The sequence below is a fragment of the Coregonus clupeaformis genome, chromosome 36 (genome assembly GCF_020615455.1).
Source record: "Coregonus clupeaformis isolate EN_2021a chromosome 36, ASM2061545v1, whole genome shotgun sequence".
Lineage (NCBI taxonomy): Eukaryota > Metazoa > Chordata > Actinopteri > Salmoniformes > Salmonidae > Coregonus > Coregonus clupeaformis.
The window spans coordinates 16,734,937-16,747,500 of record NC_059227.1 but is presented as its reverse complement, the minus strand read 5'-3'; the positions used below and the strand labels follow the sequence as shown (position 1 = coordinate 16,747,500).

Below are 12,564 nucleotides of genomic sequence, written 5' to 3'. Positions count from 1 at the left end.
TCCCTCCTGCAGCAAAGCACCCCCACAGCATGATGCTGCCACTCCCGTGCTTCACGGTTGGGATGGTGTTCTTCGGCTTGCAAGCAACCCCCTTTTTCCTCCAAACATAACGATGGTCATTATGGCCAAACAGTTCTATTGTTGTTTCATCAGACCAGAGGACACTTCTCCAAAAAGTACGATCTTTGTCCCCATGTGCAGTTTCAAACCGTAGTCTGGCTTTTTTATGGCGGTTTTGGAGCAGTGGCTTCTTCCTTGCTGAGCGGCCTTTCAGGTTATGTCGATATAGGACTCGTTTTACTGTGGATATAGATACTTTTGTACCTGTTTCCTCCAGCATCTTCACAAGGTCCTTTTCTGTTGTTCTGGGATTGATTTGCACTTTTCGCACCAAAGTACGTTCATCTCTAGGAGACAGAACGTGTCTCCTTCCTGAGCGGTATAACGGCTGCGTGGTCCCATGGTGTTTATACTTGCGTACTATTGTTTGTACAGATGAACGTGGTACCTTCAAGCTTTTGAAAATTGCTCCCAAGGATGAACCAGACTTGTGTAGGTCTACAATTTTCTTTCTGAGGTCTTGGCTTATTTCTTTTGATTTTCCCATGATGTCAAGCAAAGAGGCATTGAGTTTGAAGGTAGGCCTTGAAATACATCCACAGGTACACCTCCAATGGACTCAAATGATGTCAATTAGCCTATCAGAAGCTTCTAAAGCCATGACATCATTTTCTGGAATTTTCCAAGCTGTTTAAAGGCACAGTCAACTTAGTGTATGTAAACTTCTGACCCACTGGAATGGTGATACAGTGAATTATAAGTGAAATAATCTGTCTGTAAACAATTGTTGGAAAAATTACTTGTACAAAGTAGATGTCCTAACCGACTTGCCAAAACTATAGTTTGTTAACAAGACATTTGTGGAGTGGTTGAACAACGAGTTTTAATGACTCCAACCTAAGTGTATGTAAACTTTCGACTTCAACTATATGTCATACATGAGTTTTTAAAAAGCTGGGACTTACAAGAAATGTATGATAGAAATGCAAACACTGCAAACATAGAATGACAGAAGTTAGACTAAAACTAGAAAAGTACATTTCCTTAAGAAAATGTGGTGTTCTTGCTAGCTTGTTTTAAAGTATGTATGGTTTTGAAATAAGTTATAGTAGTAGTATTGACTGCAGTAGTAATGGTAGTGACTTGTTATAGTTGAAAAAGTAGGTAGATGAAAAGATTGATTGATTGGTTGATTGATTGGATATAATAGGAAAGGATAGCCTGAACATGTGAAATTTGGTTTGGTGTCTCTAGCTTGAACAATTCAAGAGTTACTATTGGTGTGTTCTTTTATGCTAATGTATGCACATTTCTATAGTTATAGTTTATATTTTATAAAAGTAAAATAAATATATGAAGTTAGGATAGCCTGAACATTTTAAAGTTGGTCTTGTAGCTTAAATGGAAAACAATATTGATGGAAAGATTGATTGATTGATTGATTTGATTGATTGAGTGATTGATCAATCGGTTGATTGATAAGATGGAATAGCCTGAACATGTGAAAGTTGGTTTGGTGTCTCTAGCTTGAACGGTTCAAGAGTGACAAATATTGTTGGTGGGTATTATATGCTAATGTATGTATGTATTTAAGTAGTTATAATTTATAGTGCAGACCAGAGCTAGAACAGAGATAAACCAGAGCTAGTGTGAACCAGAGCCAGCTAACTATGTCAGTGGAGGCTCCTCAGAGGAGGAAGGGGGGGACCATCCTCCTCAGTGAATTTCATTTTAAAAAATAAAAAAGAAACATTGGAAAAGTTATCATTTTTTAGATAAAACTATACTAAATATAGTCACATCACCAAATAATTGATTAAAACACACTGTTTTGCAATGAAGGTCTACAGTAGCCTCAACAGCACTCTGTAGGGTAGCACCATGGTGTAGCCGGAGGACAGCTAGCTTCCATCCTCCTCTTGGTACATTGACTTCAATACAAACCTAGGAGGCTCTTGCTTCTCACCCACTTCCATAGACTTACACAGTAATTATGACAACTTCCGGAGGACGTCCTCCAACCTATCAGAGCTCTTGCAGCATGAACTGACATGTTGTCCACCCAATCAAAGGATCAGAGAATGAATCTAGTACTGAAAGCATAAACTACAGCTAGCTAGCACTACGGTGCATAAAATGTGGTGAGTAGTTGACTCAAAGAGAGAGAAAGACAATAGTTGAACAGTTTTCAACAAATTAATTTATTCAAAAATGAAGGAGAAGCAAGAGAGAGAGAGAGATAGAGAGAGAGATTTTGTCTTTTTTTTTACTTTCAGTTTCACTTACTTAGCTATCAAATGCAGCTGACTCGTTTAGTTACTCAAAGACCTGGATCAAACAGAGGGATGCTATGTTAGCTAGCTGGCTATGACTATCCAACAGATTACTGGAACTCGTCCAAGTCAAGGTAAGCTTTTGGGTTTATTAATTTATTAATCGGGATGTAAAGGACGCAGGGGGTACATTTGAAGCAGAGATCTGAATAGTTGAACTGGAAACATTCTTTGACAATTTTGTATTATTGTTATTCAATTCTATAGTTTGCGTAACACCAGTGAGTTATGCAGACGGTTACTGAATTCTAAACCGATAATCTGTTTCCGTTACGTGGAACAGGGGATTGCAGGTAGTTTTGATTATTACGCTGATGGGGCAGCACCAACTTTTTGAAGGTTCTAGATTTGTTAATCAACAGGTTTATATTTTTTATAAATCAATGCAACAGGTTGGGATGATTAGATTACCGGAAAGGGGTATGTTTACTTTAGAAGGTGTCTAGTCAACTTAATGAAACATGGTATTATCTGATGTGTTTTCAGTAGGATTCTTTCTTCCAGGATTGATGGAAGTCCCCTACATTTACATTTTAGCAGACGCTCTTATCCAGAGCAACTTACAGGAGCAATTAGGGTAAAGTGCCTTGCTTAAGGGCACATCGACATATTTTTCACCTAGTCGGCTCGGGTATTAGAACCAGCGACCTTTCAGTTACTGGCACAATGCTCTTACCCACTAAGCTACCTGCCGCCCCCTACAGTATGTATGTTAAGGAAGTCGTAGGAGACAACGTCTCAAACAACTTTGATAATAGATGCCTGGGATAAGATATCACTGATTCCTTACACGTAGTAATTGATTATATTTGCGAATGACTAAAATATGACATTTAGAGGGGTAACAGGAACAATCTAAGGCGAAACAGATATTACCTATGTCGTTGGACATTGATCCAGTAATGATAGCACGATAATTTGACTTGGGAGCAAAGGGAGACGATTTTGGGGTTGAATAATCCTTGTGAGAATGACACAAAATGAAGTCTAAAGGGTAATAAAATAGGGATGCTCATTGCAAACTCAGAGAACCTTAAGGTGGTTTTCATTTTATGAGAGATTTTAGGTCATCTTATTCTGGAGTAGTCATGAGTAATGTTATTGAGGGTTTCTGAGTTAAAAGAAACAAAGAAGGCTGGTAAATTCAATGGAAAGTACAAATTTCGAATTTGAATTGTTTGGACTGGTTAAGAGTTAGCAAAATGGAAACTAACGGAATGTGCAGGTTTTCTTTCAGGAGAATGGGGATAGTGATTTTCTCTCTTTGAAATGTTTCCCGAGACCAGTGTCTTGGGGGAGTGATAAATGAAATTAAGTATCAAGGTGTCCGAAGTATGAAGTGAAGGAAACTACCAAATAAAACAAGGCCTGGCCATTTTATTTTATTTATTTATTTTTGTCTGTTTTTTTTAAATATGGTTTGCAAATAACCACACACAATACACTCATTATGTATGTTTGGTAGTGGTGTTAAAGCATGTTTGACTCACTGAGTGGACTATTTCATTTCGTTTTGGGGGGTTTTCATGGGTTAGAAATTATAAATCTTAAAGGGACACACACATGGAATTTTCAGAGGTTTTTGTTTTCTGAGTGAGTTTTAAGTAAACACGTGATTTATTTCGATAAGAACGGTACTAAGGATTTACTGTACACTTGGATACAAAATGTATGAAGTATTGGACTGTTTTTGGTGATTAGACTACTATAGATTTGAATGACCTTGAGCTCTGTCCCGACTTTCTAGTGTGATTTGATCACCCACACTGGAAAACCGAGAGACATAGGATGATGAATTTAAGGTCATTTATTATACAGAGTTGAGGGTCATTTGTAATACTGATAATTATGAAGAAGTTTATAATTTAGCAATAGTATTATATATGATTTGGACCATGACAAGGACAGAGAGAGAGCGCTAGTCCTGAATGAGGGACATTTGTCAATTTTACTATTCCTTGAATTACATTATGGGATTCAATTAAGGTTAAGATATTATCAAAGGTTGTCATTCTAATTTCATTTATTATTTTGGTTTAACAGGCAATGTTGTTTTGTTTTTTGAACACATGAACCACGATACGAGTCATGTGTACAAAGGGGGATTACTGTTTTCCTGGGGGCCTTTTGGTAAATATGCAAATTGTATTAAGAATATGAGCTGTAGTAATTCATGTGTTATGGGTTAGATGGAATGTGTTATGTGCAAGTGTATTTGTGGTAGGAGGCAGGGTGTAGAGGAGGCCTGTCTCTGAAACTAGAGGACTACAACAAGCTGCAAGAATATGCTCTACCTAATCTCAGGGCTTCTCCTGATTGATGAGAAGACATGGTATAGTAGCATACTGTGTCTCACCTAACAATGTTCTTAAGACTCTCTTCATGGGTGAAGGCTTCTATGAGCAACCTAGCAGGAGAATATGGGCATTTACTGCGCCCTGGAGACAAAAAAATCCTGATCCTGTGACTCGGAGGTGAAGCCAACAGGGTGATAAGGGGAGTATATTAGAAATTGTTATTAAGAATAATTGGCTAAACATAATATTTTGTCATATAGTCAGTGCTTATATGGATGTCTTGGATTAGAAATGAACTCAACTAAACTGTTAGGTTTTGTCCTCTCTCGAGGTGACTTGATGCATAGCAGGGATAATTCGGCCTAGAATGGTGTGAACCTCAAAACCCCTCTTAACCGGCTGAAGATGAGCAACAAAGGCATTGAATACGGTCCTGTACAGCACCACTTCTACCTGCAACCGGTATACAACATCCAATCGAAGCTATCAACTGCTTTTCTCTCATGCTTTTCTCTCGGGAGTGTGATAGGATTCCACGAGGAGTGAGAATGGAGAGAGATCTGTTCAAATACAACATTTCTCATGTTGTTGGTATACTGGACGAGACAGAATGGGGGGTAGAGATGGTAGCTGCTCGGATGAGACATTGAAATTGGGACATTGTCATGGGCAATCCAAGTTGAACTATGAAGCTGTCTGAAGAACATAATAAACGGCAAAAGATTGAGTGCAGGGGAAGGACGGGGTTGGTCAGCTGTGTCCATAATTAATTTGGATGTATCTAAATGTGGTAATTTGGGTATGAGGTTGATGTAGGAGGTATATACACTGCTAAATGTATAGTAATTTGGATTAAGAATGCATTGTGATAATGATGTATAGTTATTCTCATGATGAGGAAGGTAATACTAGAATTCTGGATTGTTATACTGTATGTAATATAAGTGTACATTCTGAGAGTGGTGATATGTGTGCTAAGTTGAGGGTTAACTTTGATTGATAAGACCCATGTGAGTCACTAAGCAATGTCATTCTAAATTTGGGTTGGATAATAAGATCAACGTAGTTAATCAACGAACACGGAGATAGGGTTACATCTATGTTGATATGCAATAAGTTAATTGGTTCCTATCATGGGGTTTGGTGTGTGTGACATAGAAATGTTTATGCTATTTTCATCTGATCTGACCTTGGGTTGAATTCCTCAATCCTAACTAATCCAAGGCTGTCCTGATTTATCAGTGAATGAAACCAGAGTGTTATCCTTTGCCTCTATCTTAACCCTCCCGTTGTCCTAGGATCAAAATGACCCGCCACTGTGTTGAACCAACTTTATTTAATTTTTATATTTTGGGGATCATTTGTGAGAAGGAGGCAGTGAGACTTTCTTTAAAGTCTCACTGCCTCCTTCTCACAAATGATCCAAAAAATATAAAAATTAAATAAAGTTGGTTCAACACAGTGGCGGGTCATTTTGACCCTAGGACAATGGGAGGGTTAAGGCATATTGCTGGAACATATTCAGGGTTCAGACTAAACATGGTACCTACTAATAGTAATGGGTTTTCCAGCAATTGGGTCTGAAATGGCACTCAGTAGACAATATGCAATTAATAATCGCATAGCATTGGATGCTATTACAGCGGCTAAAGGGGGAGTGTATGCGATTATAGGGGGAGATGCATGTTTTACATACTTGCCATCAGAATAGGAAGGTTTTGGGAATTTAACTAAAGCTATGGGAAATATTATAGAAATACAGGATGGGATTAGTGATTACAGCTAGAAATGTATCAGTCAATAAGAATGCAAGGAGGGAAAGTACAAATTCTTCATCTATATCATGTTATTCAAGTGTAGAGTCCATTGATAATGTTGATTGAGTTATATGGGGAATTTACTCCAATCATATGTAAAGCTATGGGAGAATATTTTATTTTGGAAATCAAATTGTATGTGAATTGTTTGGTTTAAGTAAATGTTATATCTGTGGGATTTTACTTACAATAGAAAAAGAAAGAAAATGGGGGGTTGATATGACGTGTTTTTATACAGGATTTGTTAATGTGTTTAATGTTGCGTGTTACATAGAATTTTGAGGTTGAGGATGTTCCATTTATTTGTGTCACTGGTGGGTGTCAGAAGGTATGCGTGCCAAAGAAGGTTGGGGGGCCACTGATTATGAGTATGTGATGGAATGTCCTGACTGGGGTGCAAGATGATACCATCTAGGGTGATACTATTGTGGTTGGGAGTGACACCCAATAATGGTTGAGCCTCCTGTAGCTCAGTTGGTAGAGCATGGCGCTTGAAACGCCAGGGTTGTGGGTTCAATTCCCACGGGGGGCCAGAATGAAAAATGTATGCACTTACTAACTGTAAGTCGCTCTGGAGGCAGATGTGGAGGCAGCTGAAGGTTCGAGTTGTCAAACATCAGCCTCGAAACCTTAATGACTTGGAGAAGATCTGCAAAGAGGAGTGGGACAAAATCCCTCCTGAGATGTGTGCAAACCTGGTGGCCAACTACAAGAAACGTCTGACCTCTGTGATAGCCAACAAGGGTTTTGCCACCAAGTACTAAGTCATGTTTTGCAGAGGGGTCAAATACTTATTTCCCTCATTAAAATGCAAATCAATTTATAACATTTCTGACATGCGTTTTTCTGGATTTTGTTGTTGTTATTCTGTCTCTCACTGTTCAAATAAACCTACCATTAAAATGATAGACTGATCATGTCTTTGTCAGTGGGCAAACGTACAAAATCAGCAGGGGATCAAATACTTTTTTCCCTCACTGTAGGGGAAATTTGAGTGTCATGTAGTAGCCTGAACCTATCGATGTTACATTGAGCTGAGTGAATGGAATATGAATGACAGTCATCCAACATGCTGTAATAGAAATAAGTCCATGCTCATGAAAATAACCATCCTCCCTCATCATAAATGGCACTGACCGCCACTGAACTACGCCCACGACTAGAGCTAGTGAAGAGCATAGCTGTAGTTGTGGTCAGTAGTTTTGTGGTTGTGCTGTAGATTCTTTGGGCCCTAAAGTATGGATGTGGTTAGTAGTTGTGGTCAGTAGTTGTGTGGTCAGTAGTTGTGGTCAGTAATTGTGATCAGTAGTTGTGTAGTGGTATAGTTGTGTTGCAGCTTATTTGGGCCCTACAGTATGGACATGGTCAGTAGTTGTGGTGAGTAGTTGTGGTCAGTAGTTGTGTACTTGTGTACTTGTGGTCAGTAGTTTTGTGGTTCAGTAGTTGTGTGGTCAGTAGTTGTGGTCACTAGTTGTGGTTAGTAGCTGTGTTCAGTAGTGGTCAGTAGTTGTGGTCAGTAGTTGTGTTGTTGTGGTCAGTAGTTGTGTGGTCAGTAGTTGTGTGGTCAGTAGTTTTGTGGTTTTTGTCAGAAGTTGTGTGGTTGTGGTCAGTGCTTGTGGTCAGTAGTTGTTTTTTCAGTAGTTGTGTGGTTGTGGTTAGTAATTGTAGGGTTGTGGTCAGTAGTTGTAGTCAGGAGTTGTATTGTTGTGGTCAGTAGTTGTGGTCAGTTGTTGTGTGGTCAGTAGTTGTGTGGTTGTGGTCATTAGTTGTGGTCAGTAGTTGTGATCAGTAGTTTTGTGGCTGTGGTCAGTAGTTGTGGTCAGTAGTTGTGTGGTTGTGGTCAGTAGTTGTGGTCAATAGCTGTGGTCAGATTGATCGATTGGATAGGATAGCCTGAACATTTGAAAGTTGGTCTGGTGGCTCTAGCTTGAACGGTTCAAGAGTTACTGTCGGTGAGTTATGTTATGCTAATTTATGCAAACGTAGAAGTTATAATTGATAAAGATTTTAAAGAATTTGAGGTTGGGGTAATCTGAATGTTTTAAAGTTAGTCGTGTATCTTAATTGGCCAAATAGCAGGGCCCTTTTGAATAGATACCGCTTTATTCCTATGGTTCTCATTCAAACCCATGTTAATTTATGCAAATTTGTAATGGATATAGTTTAAAAATATATATAACAAATCTGAATGCAAGCTATCTAAGTTGGGTTCAATGTTGCTCGGCGTTGGTTTGGTGTTAATAGCTTAAATGGTGTAGGAGAATATGCACGCCCAAATTTCTAGATCTTCCCCATGTACAGTAAGTCTATGGCACTTTTATTGCCATTCAAATGTATTGGGTGCTCAATTACATATTGTTGTAGTACAAAAAGTATAAATGCTATCATAAATGTTTTCTCAAGCAATCTAAGTTGGGGCAGTCTTTATATTTGGAAGTTAGTTTTGTGTTAATAGCTTAAATTGTTTAAGCGCTAGAGTGACTGGAAGACATACAATAATAATAATAATAATAATAATAATACGAGTATGTAAGAAATCTAGAGTTGTGCTTTGCCTTCAGCAATCACGCCTAAAAAGCTAGAAGTGAGGCTAATAATACAATTGGCTATTAACTGATGCTGAAATTACTTTACAAGCAGACCCATCTATGAATGATTTTGAGTGACATATCAGGCTAATAATATAGAGCTAAGAACTGAGAATTATATTAGCCTGGAACTACTAGCAAACCCTTCAATGACTGATGAGTGACATAGAGAAAATATGCTACCTGGACATTTGAGATCAAGCAAATAGAAGTAGCGAAAGGCTTTGAAATGTGTTCAGATCTGGATGGTGCAATAAAGACACTTCATCATTTCCATGTTTTCTTTCAAGACACACAGAATTGACTCTGAGATGATATCGTTAAAGGACAAAGCAAAGAGCTTGCCATCTTCACATAAATATGTAAAAGTCCTTCTGTTGATAAATGTGTTATTACTAACCTGGCATTGTACGAAGCCCCAGCAATGAGATATTCATGAGTCCTCAATGGAAAGAAAACATCTTTAACAGATAGAAAGAGACACACTCCACGGCTGTTTGAACTGTAAGCACTGTTTACTTCCACACTCATTGGTTTCTCCGAGTTTGTGTGGACGAAGCATAATGTTGGACACCCCTAACTGATCAAGGAAAACAGCGTCTGCAGTTTTGCTGCTGATGTAGTCATTAAGACTTAATGGCAGCAGGCCTCAAGTGCATTAACTACTCAAGCTAAATGACCATCATGGAGAAAGGGGTCAAGACATGATGATCAAAAGTAACTTTTGATGTACAATTTACTCCACAAAAACATGTCATGATTTTTTGTTGAGGGTTAGCCTAGCAGACACATTAACAATGCTCCAAATGTGTTGGGCCACAGTTTTGCTGTGTCAAACCAAATCATAAGTTTGTCCTGTCAGTTTTAAGTGGCCATCTGGATTCATGCTGCATCAAGTAACGACCGAGCTCAGCGCTATGGGAAAACATCTGAAAACACAAACTAACTGGCTAACTGAGCTCTCAGACAACACTAAGGCTATGGATCTAATAGTGTTGCACGGTATACTGAAACTTCGGTACTTGAACATGAAAAACGTCTCGGTACTGGAATTGTTTTTACTTTCGGTACTTCTGTCAAATGTGTCTCACGGATCAAGTCTGTATCAGCGCAGCCGATGTACCCCTTAATGCCGCGTTCACAAGCTAGTCGGATTTAGGAAACTCTGAAATTTCCGACATGCTAACTGGTTGTAGTTATACACGTGCCGCGTTCAATGAATCTGTAACGATCCCGGCAGTCTGAGTCGGGTCCTGTCTGGTGACTAGTTTTTCTGTTCGTGATCTCCAGTTTCCCGAGGGTTCGGGAACGCTCCGGGGAGCTCTCTTGATTTCCGCACCTGCATTCCATCAGCAATCTGCACACCTGGTCCTGATCATCACCCTTCTTAGGCTCTGGCCTAACATCCAGTCCCTGCCGGATCGTTAGCCATGAACAGTAGGTTTACCAGAGTATCAGCCTTAGAGCCTAGCGTTAGTTTTGTTGTTTTTTGCACCGTGTTGGTTTGTTGCTTACTTACCCCCGTTTTGTTCCATCTGCAGTCACCCGTCCGAACCTTCATCCAACCTCTGCCTGGTGGTCGGCGGCTGCCGACCCAGGATGGGATCAACCACTGCACCCCCCAACAACTAATCAACGCCGCCCGCTCTGTTCCCTGGATTATTCAGCATCACTCTTGAATTTGTAATAAACACTCACCTTCGTTTCAACTTACCTTGTCCTGGTCTGCTTCTGGGTTCTGGCTTAGCAACTCGTGACAGAACGATCCGGCCAGTAATGAACCCAGCGGACCTGGACTCTGTTCGCCATGCCATTACCCATCAGGAGAAGATGTTGGGCCATCATAGCACGGTACTACAGGAGATCGCGTTGTCAGTTCGAACCTTTCTACCGGTCTGACGGAGGTCCAGAACCAACGCAAGTTTCCGGTGGAGGATCCACTACCGGGTTTCACCCATCTCGCCTGCCGCTTCTGGAGCTGTGTCCTTCCGTGAGCCCAAGGTTCCGACGCCGGATAGATATGAGGGGGAGCTGGGAAGATGCCGTTCCTTCCTTATGCAGTGTGGATTAGTGTTCGATCTACAGCCCTACTCTTATGCCACAGACAAGGCTAGGATAGCCTTTGTGATTGCGTTGCTGCGTGGTCGAGCGCTGGAGTGGGCTTCAGCCGTTTGGGAACGACAAGACCCCTGCATGGCTTCATACCAGGGGTTCACGGCCGAGATGAGGAAGCTCTTCGACCATTCCGTCCGAGGGAGGGACGCAGCTAGGCGCCTGTTTTCGCTTCACCAAGGAACTCGCAGCGTGGCCGACTTCGTGATCGAGTTCAAGACGTTGGCTGTGGAGAGTGGGTGGAACGAGGAGTCTCTGCAAGCGGCCTTCTACCAGGGTCTGTCGGAGCAGCTCAAGGATGAGTTGATCTCCTATCCGGAGCCTAGTGACCTGGACAGCTTGGTAGCCTTGTCTATTCGGGTGGATAATCGAGTCCGAGAGCGAAGGAGGGAGAAGCAATGGGGTCCGTCCAATCGATCAGCTTCTCAGTTCCCAGTCGGGTCGGGTGGTGGACCAGAACACGTCGATCATTCTCCACCACAAAGGATTAGTGGAGAGGTCCTCTCTCCCGATTCTGAACCCATGCAAGTGGGGCGGCACGGGTTAACCAAGGAGGAGCGTCAACATAGACGTAAGACCAACTGCTGCCTCTACTGTGGTAGCTCGGGACATTACATCTCCACTTGTTCCCGGCGGTCGTCAAACTGCCCGGCTCGCTAAAGTTGGGAGGACTTTTAGCGAGCCAGTTTCAACCTCTCAGTACCTCTGTCAGACCCGTTTCCCGGCTACCCTTGTGAACAGGAATCAGAGCTTAGCGATTAACGCTTTTATCGATTCAGGTGCCGATGGAAGCTTTCTTGATGCCGAGTTGGTGGAACAGCTGGGGCTTTCCAAGGAGCAATTGCCGGAAGCCATTGAAGCGACCACTCTGAACGGCAGTAGTCTGGCACGTATCACGATGAGGACTGAACCGGTTAAGATGCGGTTGTCGGGGAATCATTCTGAGATGATTTCATTTTTCATTCTGCCGTCTTCCCATGTTCCTCTGGTCCTTGGATACCCCTGGCTGAAGGAACACAATCCCACGTTCGATTGGGTGACGGGCAAGGTAACGAGTTGGAGCCTTGATTGTCATGCTAACTGTCTCAAGACTGCCTGCCCCCATTCGGTTCCCAGTCAGGTGATTGAGGCTAAACCCCCCAGATTTGTCCCTGGTCCCCGAGACATATCACGATTTGGAGGAAGTTTTCAGTAAGCAGAAGGCTCTGTCACTCCCTCCCCACCGACCATATGATTGTGCCATCAACCTGTTCCCTGGAGCTGTCTACCCCAAGGGAAGGTTATACAGTATCTCCCGACCTGAACGTGAGGCTTTGGAGACCTACATCAAGGAGTCCCTAGCTGCTGGTCTCGTTCG

General features: G+C 41.4%; 1 non-coding gene across 1 annotated transcript; it reads left to right on the top strand.

The window, feature by feature from the left end:
• Positions 1-6,965: 6,965 nt before the first annotated feature.
• On the top strand, positions 6,966-7,039 carry trnas-uga. The gene has a single exon. It is a non-coding gene; the product is annotated as a tRNA-Ser (tRNA).
• Positions 7,040-12,564: the final 5,525 nt, after the last annotated feature.